Source organism: Sminthopsis crassicaudata, chromosome 1, assembly GCF_048593235.1.
Source record: "Sminthopsis crassicaudata isolate SCR6 chromosome 1, ASM4859323v1, whole genome shotgun sequence".
NCBI classification, from domain to species: Eukaryota; Metazoa; Chordata; class Mammalia; order Dasyuromorphia; family Dasyuridae; genus Sminthopsis; species Sminthopsis crassicaudata.
Genome location: NC_133617.1, coordinates 22562774 through 22571780, shown reverse-complemented (window position 1 = coordinate 22571780; position 9007 = coordinate 22562774).

Below are 9007 nucleotides of genomic sequence, written 5' to 3'. Positions count from 1 at the left end.
ATTTTTGCCTGATCTTTTGAGATATTTTCCTCCTTGAAAATTTGAAAACATATCATGATAATATAGAATTTTCACTAGTGCAGATCTTTTCCTTATTTATATATTCTGTATATATGTGTATACATATACACAAACATATATATCATATGTATATGCACATACATATATATGTTCACCTATGTATGCATGTATTTTTGTATGTATATATATACAAAATCTGTACTGATAGAACATAAGCTCATTTGGGAAAAGGATTATCTTATTTTGTCTTTTTATCCTCGGCTCCTACCATGTAGTTTGGCAAATAGCAGATGATTTATACATTTTTATTGATTGGTTGATTGATCAAATCTAGCTACTTTTCTTGATTTCATTTTCTTGAGTTCTGTCTCCATTTCCTCCTAGGCTCATATATTTAAGATGAAAAGGAATCTTAGATGTCTTTTAGTTCAATCTTCTAATATTATAGATTGGGATATCTAAGTTTATTCAGCTAAAGGTCACACGCCTAGTAAATGGTGGAGCTGATTCTAACTCAGAATCTATTGTCAGACTCAGAAGCTAGAGCTCTTTCCACTATATCACAATTTTTTTAGGTAGTATATCAGGCAGTGAGGTGGAAGGGTCCACATGTGGAAGTTCTGCTGTTATGATGATAAAAATGGATGATGGGAGACATACTAGCCACTCTCTTCCATTTCATCTCTCTATATTAGTTTCATCTATAAATGCTTTAAGTATTGAGTTGAGTTGCAAGCTAACCTCCCTCTTTGATTTTCTCCCATTGATTTTCATAATTTTGAAAGATGATAAAGCTAATATTCATTTACCAATCTTTATAGGAATATTTTGCAAGTGATTGTGGACCACATATCTAAAATTTCTTTTTGTTTGTTAATGAAGTCAAGGTGCCAAAATGAAAAGCACTCAGGAGCAGAAGTGGTGGTAAGAGAACCAGACTGCCTGAGAAGGAATGGACTAGCCACAGGTCTAGAAATAGTACAGGCCAAAGCTTCCATATATTGAGCAGTGTGAATTTGGGCTCGTGAGTGGTCACTGAATTTACAGTCTGGGTGAAATAGGGAGGCCTAGTAGAAAGAAAGAAAAGAAAGAAAGAAAGAAAGAAAGAAAGAAAGAAAGAAAGAAAGAAAGAAAGAAAGAAAGAAAGAAAGAAAGAAATGGAGGGAGGGAAAGAGGAAGGAAGGAAGGAAGGAAGGAAAGAAGGAAGGAAGGAAAGGAAAGGAAAGGAGGAAGGGAAGGGAGATAAAAAAAGAAAAAATGGAAAAATCTGGTGATCACAAAGAACAAGGATAATTTATCAATAATAAGCAAAGCCAAACTAAGCTCATTTCTTTTCAGTGTAGACAGTAAGCCAATGTAGAATTGGTTTGCTTGGATTCAATTTTTTCTACTCCCTCCTCCTCATTGGATGGAGGAAGGGCTAAATTTTTTCCTCCTCTGTATCCCTTTTCTCTCTAAAAATCTAGTCTGTTATATCCTATTCCAAAACTGAGGAAATTTAAGGACCCTCAGGTTCACATGGGTCCCTCTGCTATTTTTATCAGATGAAAAGTTAATAGTAAAATCAGAGCCCCCAGTAAGGAAAATCTCTAAGATTCAGGCAGAGAGTTGAGTCTCTGCCCTAATTTAAATTTTTTTTTATCTTTAGCTAACTTCTGACTTCATGTTGGAGGAAAAAAATCAGGATGATGGAAATATTTAGATAACAGAAAAGAATATATAATAGTATCTGTTATTAGGGTAGAGAAATATGGAGAAAGAATGGCCATTTATTTATTCATTCATCCATTCATTCATCTCTCTCTCTTTAGGAAACATCTCTCAATTCTTGAAGGGGTGAATATAACCAGTAACTTCAGCTTGAATCTTTTGCCCAAAGGGACCCAATGGCTCTTTTCATTCCCTTACTTCTTTGTTGCAGTTCTGTTGTCCTTTCATATCATTTTTTAAATTCTTTCTTTCACTTCTCGCTCCATTGTTTCTCAGCATAATTTCTTAAGCCCTGGACAGATTGGGGAATGCTGAGTCCCTATTGCTGCTGCTACTCAGTAAATAAAGTCTGTGCTCCTTCTTCCAAGTCCAATCTTTGGAGATATGAGTCTAATGTAACATGGAGGTAAGCAAGCTCCTCCAATGGTAGGAGGAATAATGTCCAGGATAATGGTTGGAAGTGATTGGTACTTGGTACTTTACCATGGTCAGATGACAACTGGAGCATTGTGGGTTCAGGGCTAAACACAACATTTTAGGATGGGCATAGATAAGGTAGGAAAGGTCAAGAGAGGGCAACCAGGATGGTAAAGCGTGAGACATATGAGAATTGGTTGAAGGAGCCAGGGTAGTTAACTTGGAAAGAGAGACTTAGGTTAAGGTGGATAATTAAAGGTATCTGTAGGTATTGGGAGAATAGTCTTGAAGAGTGGGATAGATTTTTTCCTTCTTGGCCCTAGAATTGGAAGTGATAAGTAGGCATTGTTGAGAGGCAGATTTAGGCCTAACATAGGAAAAAAACTATCCTGATAATTAGCACCATTCAAAATCTGAGTGGGTTGCCTTTGAGAGGAAGTAGGGTCCCCCTTGATGAATGTTTTCAAGTAGAGGCTGGATGAGCACTTCTTGGAGATGGTATGGTATGGAGATGATGGAGGTGGTGTGGAGATCCTTGTTAAAGATCTAGTTGGACTAGATGTCCTCTTAGGTTAATGCTACTTTTGACACTCTGGGATTGTATTAGACTACAAGGTACCATGACCATATGATCCCGAGGGATAGTGTTTTTTTGAGTCCTTTGTTTACACACTCCCCAAACTTTCACTCTTGAATGATGAATAATAAAATGATTGTTGAGGTAGATAAAGGGCACACTGGTGGGTTTAGAGTCTGAAAGGCCTGAGTTTAAAACTTATTTCAGATACTTAATAGTCGTATGACTCTGGGGAAGTCACTTAAATTTTCTCAGTGTCTTTTCTCCTGTATAGAGGTAGCACCTAATCTCTCAGGACTGTGAGGATGAAATGAATAATGTAGGTAAAGTACTCTGCAAACCTGAAAAAGCTATAGAAATGCTAGCTTTGTAATATCAATAACAGGTATTATGGATACAATAATCACATTCATTCTATATTTGAATTCTAATTAGAATACAGAAAATAATTCATCCCATATTCAAATGTTATCTATATTAATAATATACTACAATATAGTTTTATTGCATTAAATTAATAATATAATATATTATGACAAGTATATTTGCCATTATATTTTCATTATTGTTTTATATTAAAATATACCATAAAATATTTGTTGTTCAATTGTATTTTAGTCATGTCTGGCTCTTTGTGACCCCATTTGGTGTTTTCTTGGCTGAAATGCTGGCGTGTTTCCCTGGCTCATTTTGCAGAATAGGAAACTGAGGCACAGAGAGTGTCTGAGGCAAGATTTGAACTTAGAAAGATGAATCTTCTTGACTTCAGGCCTGCCACTCTATCTCCTGCATCACCTAATTGCCCACTATGTAATAATGATTAGAACATAAATTGTATTAAAATACATATTATACATAAAATTGGATACAATGTTAGAATATAAAATGTCGCTATTATCATATCTATAATATTTATAATTAGTATAAGTTAGCATTTACTAGCTCTTTAAGGTTTGCTTTATTATAATATATATTAGGATAATATTTAATATAGTATCAGATAAGAATTATCATCATCTTTATTACATGTAATATAATATATGGCAACAATATGCCATTAATAAATGATATTATGATATATTGTTACGGTGATAACAAGAACATTATCACCTTCTTACTATGTTCCAGGCACTGGGCTAAGCACCAAGGACAGAAGTTCAAACAAGCAAGATGGCCCCTTGTCACACTCTAAAGGGGAAAGCCAAACTTTCAAAGGGAGCTGGAACTGGGGGAAGGATGGAGCGGCAAGGATTGGATGGGAAGTCTGCTCGCCAATGAGCTAAGGTAAGAGCTTCTCCATCAGCACCACAGACCTGAGGCAGAGTCTGGGTGGGGGGCTAGGGTTGAGGACCCTAGAGACTAGAGTGATGCTGCAGGGCCTAGACAGGCTAAGAAGGATTTAGAAACTTAGATCTTTCAGCAGTCATTGGTCACTGGACAAAATGCTGCATAAATTGTCTACAGAGAGCCAGTAGGTGGCTTAATGTTTATAGAAAGTCTATATTCTTAGCTTCTTTCCCACTTTCTGCTTATCTGCCACAATCACTATAGAAACAGAAGCCAGATAAATAGTGATGTTAGCAATCTTTCTTTTTTCCTCTTTTTTCTTCCTCCTTTCCTTCCTTCCTTCCTTCCTTCCTTCCTTCCTTCCTTCCTTCCTTCCTTCCTCCCTCCCTCCCTCCCTCCCTCCCTCCCTCCCTTCCTTCCTTCCTTCCTTCCTTCCTTCCTTCCTTCCTTCCTTCCTTCCTTCCTTCCTTCCTTCCTTCCTTCCTTCCTCCTTCCCTCCCTCCCTCCCTTATTCCCTTCCTTCCTTCCTTCTTCCCTCCTTCCCTCCCACCTTCCCTCCTTTTTCCTTCCCTCCCTTTCTTCCTTCTTTCTTCCCTCCCTCCTTTCTCCCTCTCTTCCTTCCTTCTTCCACCTCTCCTTTCTCCTTCCCTTCATTCCTCCTTTCTCTCTCTTCTTCTTCTTCTTGTTCTTCTTCTTGTTCTTCTTCTTGTTCTTCTTCTTCCTCTTCTTCTTCTTGTTCTTCTTCCTCTTCTTCTTCTTCTTCTTCTTCTTCTTCTTCTTCTTCTTCTTCTTCTTCTTCTTCTTCTTCTTCTTCTTCTTCTTCTTCTTCTTCTTCTTCTTCTTCTTCTTCTTCTTCTTCTTCTTCTTCTTCTTCTTCTTCTTCTTCTCCTCTCTCTCTCTCTCTCTCTCTCTCTCTCTCTCTCTCTCTCTCTCTCTCTCTCTCTCTCTCTTTTATACTTACCTGACTTTGTGCTCATACAGCAACTATAATAATGAGTATTTTTGTATATTGTTTTTAGGTTTGTAGTTTTATCAGTTAATTCTCACAAGTCTGTGTATAGCTATTATCACCTACTCCTTCAATTTTACAAAGACAAAACTGAGGCAGATAAGAAGTTCAGGATCATATAGTTCATAAGTGTACAAGGCAGGATTTGAATTCTGTTTTTTTCTAACTCAAAGAGCAGCATTCTGTGCATTGTGCCACTTAACACAGTCTATTGCCAGGACTAAACCTGCTTTTTGTCCAGTTTGATAAAATCTAGTTCTATTATAATGCTGGAGAAACTGAGGCAAGATAGGGATTAGAAAGTTTTTAATATTTTATTAATTGGAGAGTATGATTGACTCGACAGGACTCGAATCTCAAAGTATCAAGTGGTGAATGTGAGTTCTCAATGACATATATACATACATGGCTCAGCTACAGGGGTAGGCCAAGGCAGGGGCGGAGTCAGAACATTGAGAGTGGGAACAGACTATAAATTTGGTTCTAGCAGAATGGGGGGAAACTGGAAGCCAGAGTCAGGATGTCTGAGTAAACAAAAGTAAAGATGTCAATGAGGTATCTGGGATATCTTTTGGAATATTTATAGGGGGTAGTGCCATAAATTCTTGAGGACCAAAGGAGTTAGGAGCCAGGAAATGTGAACTCCCCTTTGTCTTGAGTCTCACATTAACAATTTATAACCTTAGAGTAAGTGGTCCTCAGTCTTAATGAACCAGAGGGAAGGCTGCAACTAAAGAGATTGAGGCAGAATAGTGAAGGAAACTGAGGCAGAACAATTTATGGAAACTGAGGCAGAACCAATTAGGGAAATTGAGTCAGGACAATTAAAGAGAACTATGACACAACACTATCATATACTGAGCAAAATTTTCTGGGGAAAATCAGACAGTAAAAATGCTAGCAATAACAATAAACATTTATTAAACACAAACTAAGATAGAGGACACTGGACTAGATTCTGGTTATATAAATATAAAAACAAGCAAGAATCCCTATTCCATCAATCAATCAATTATTTAGTTGTATTAATCAGATACCTGCTATGTGTCAGCTCTTGTGTTCGGTGGTATTATTGCTGTTATTGTGTGTCCTTTGTTCTGTAAAATGACCATGACGTCAGGGAAGTGATACCATGACATGCAAGTGAATTGGATTGAAATGAGGGAGGACTGGGCAAAGTCACCAGCCTTATATTCTCCTCAAGAGCCATCTGGGTCCGGTGGCAAGATATAGATCTGGATCACTGGGATGCAAATGTAGGGATAAAACAGCTCCTTCCTTCAAGAACTGAATATTCTACAAGGATTGACCATGTGTACACCTATGTATATATATATATATATATATATATATATATACACACACACATATATATATATATATCTGTATATATGTATATATGTATGTATATATATGTATGTATTATACATGTATTAGAAATATACTATACCCAATGTCAATGTAATTAACAATATTTTCTAGGCCAGATACCCTTATCAGATGAAAATGCCTCTTTAAAGATAGTAACCCAATCAAAGATTTAAAATTGGTGTGAACCTTAAACATGTCTATCAGATCAATAAATCATTCAGTTTCTTTTTTTATAAACTAGGTTTGAATGACCCAGTTAATCAGATCGGGAAGTGGTAAAATGCTTCTAGCCATTGGAGGAAATCAGATGCTGAAATGCGTTAAGATTGATGGAAAGGATTAGACACACTTCCGGGCCCACCTGTGTGTATCAGGGAAGGAGATTCTAGAAGGAACATTTCAACATCTGCTTTCAGAATCAAGATCTGGGAATGCTTTGAGAAGTTTGATCCTCATTCCTATGTAACTAGAGCAAGGGGCAAGGGGTTAGTGAGCTCTGAAGGAATTTTGCTTTGCCCCTTTCTTCCCCCCAAATCCCTCACAAGTTGATCCCATCATTGGAGAGACAGTAACAAACAATGCAAAAAAAAAAAAAAATACTCTTCAGGGGATGGAGAGATGATGTCCAACTTCAGGATTCTACAAGACCCTGACCCTTGGGGCTCTGCAGAGAGCTAATATGCCCCAGGGAACTTCAGAAGGACTTTGGGAAAGCACAAAATGACTTTGGCTAGGAGCAGTGAACTATCCCTTTGCTTTCTGTGCTTTTTGAATTTGATTTCAGGTTTAGAAAGTCTTTTCCCTAAACCCTGTGTGTTCTTGTGGAAGAGCATATTCTCAGACTTTGGGGAGAGATGTTTTGTCCCAACTGTCCTTTCTACAAATTCTTTGTAAATAGCCCTAATTAAAAGCTAATTAAAAGCTGGCTAATTGGTATTAACTGGATAATCAATGGAGAGCACACCAGTGGGGGCTCTTGAATGGAGGATTAGTCAGCTGCTCTCTGGTGGTCTGATTCACCATTGTAAATGGGAGTTAGGAAGCATCCTCAGAGAGATTACTAAATACATAAACACACGTATAAATGTATGAGTTGCTACACACATATAATGGATAGACAGATAAGCTGACAGAATATATAACATAACATAAGATAGATAGATGGTACAATAGTACCATAGTACATACTGCTTAAAGGGGCAACATAATATAGTGGGCAAAGCTAGTAGCAGGAAATTCTGCGTTCAAATCTCACCTCTACTAGTTATATGGCAATGACTCTTTGTCATCTCTCTTTCACACACATATGAGTGTATTGTATATATGTGTATCTCTCTCTCTCTCTCTCTCTCTCTCTCTCTCTCTCTCTCTCTCTCTCTCTCTCTCTCTCTTTCTCTGTATCCCTCTGTCTGTCTCTGTCTGTCTGTCTCTCTATATCTCTGTCTCTATCTGTCGGTCTCTCTCTCTAAGTTTCCAGAGCCTCCCCTCATCAAAAATAATTACTTTGGGATTTAAAAATATATCAATAAATTTAAATACATATTTAAGTAAATACAAGGTGATTTATTTTGGTTGGGGGGGAAGATTCTAAGGCAGTCAGTGAGTCAGGATTGGGAGAGTAGATCCAAAGCACAAACTACCTGTGAATAGAGTTTTCAATAGTTCTAGAGGAGAGGGGAAAGCATTTTAGGTTGGAAGAAGAATATGAGCAAAAGAAGAAAGGAAGGAATAAGTATAGCTAATTTGAGGGACAGTGAGGAAGCCATTATCCTTGTGACTTTATAGACTGATGGGTCAATGTGTGAGCATTCTGCCTGAGAAGGTTATACAGAGATAATTTTGGTTGGATTTTGGATAACCTATTGAAGATTATCCCAAACAGAAGAAAGATGTGTTTTGGGAATGGAAAATTAATAAATTAGGGGCAGAAGTTTTTTGTAAGAGAAGCAGGACTAGAAAGGTGGGATGAGAGCTGATTGAGGAGGGCATGAATGCTGATTTAATTGTAGCTAACATATATATGATGTTTTCCAGTTTCCATAGATGATTTTCATTTATACTTCACCAAACTCTGTAAGATATGACCTGCAGATATTATTAGTTTTATTTTTACAGTAGAAGAAACTGTTGCAGTTGAAAGAGGTTAATAGATTACTGGCATAGAGCTAGTGGAGGTGAGATTTGAATCCAGAATTTCCTGCTTCCAGATTTTTCACTATATTTTATTGCTCCTTTAAAGACTTACTTTATTGTGTTTTCTTCTTGTCTTTGAGCTCTTTGTACTTTCTAAGATATCAATTAACCAATCTTCTGTACTAATTAATCCTAGGTGAGATGCTAATGGGAGAGGTCTGGAGACAGAATGTTCAGTTTTAATGAGAATGTTTGTTTTCAAACACGAGGATCTCTAAGGGTAGGAATTTGAGCCCAGGTAGGAGGAGAATAGGCTGGTGGAGGAGTTAGCTGGCATCAGAGGAAGGACCTTGTGTTTCCTTTTAAAGCATAACACACAGCTGGCCATTTCTGCCTGCCATCCCTGTGTTTTCCACATAAGGAGAAGAAACTCCAATATGTATAGAAGGGAGAATAAAAACAGTTTAGGTTGCCTCTATGCT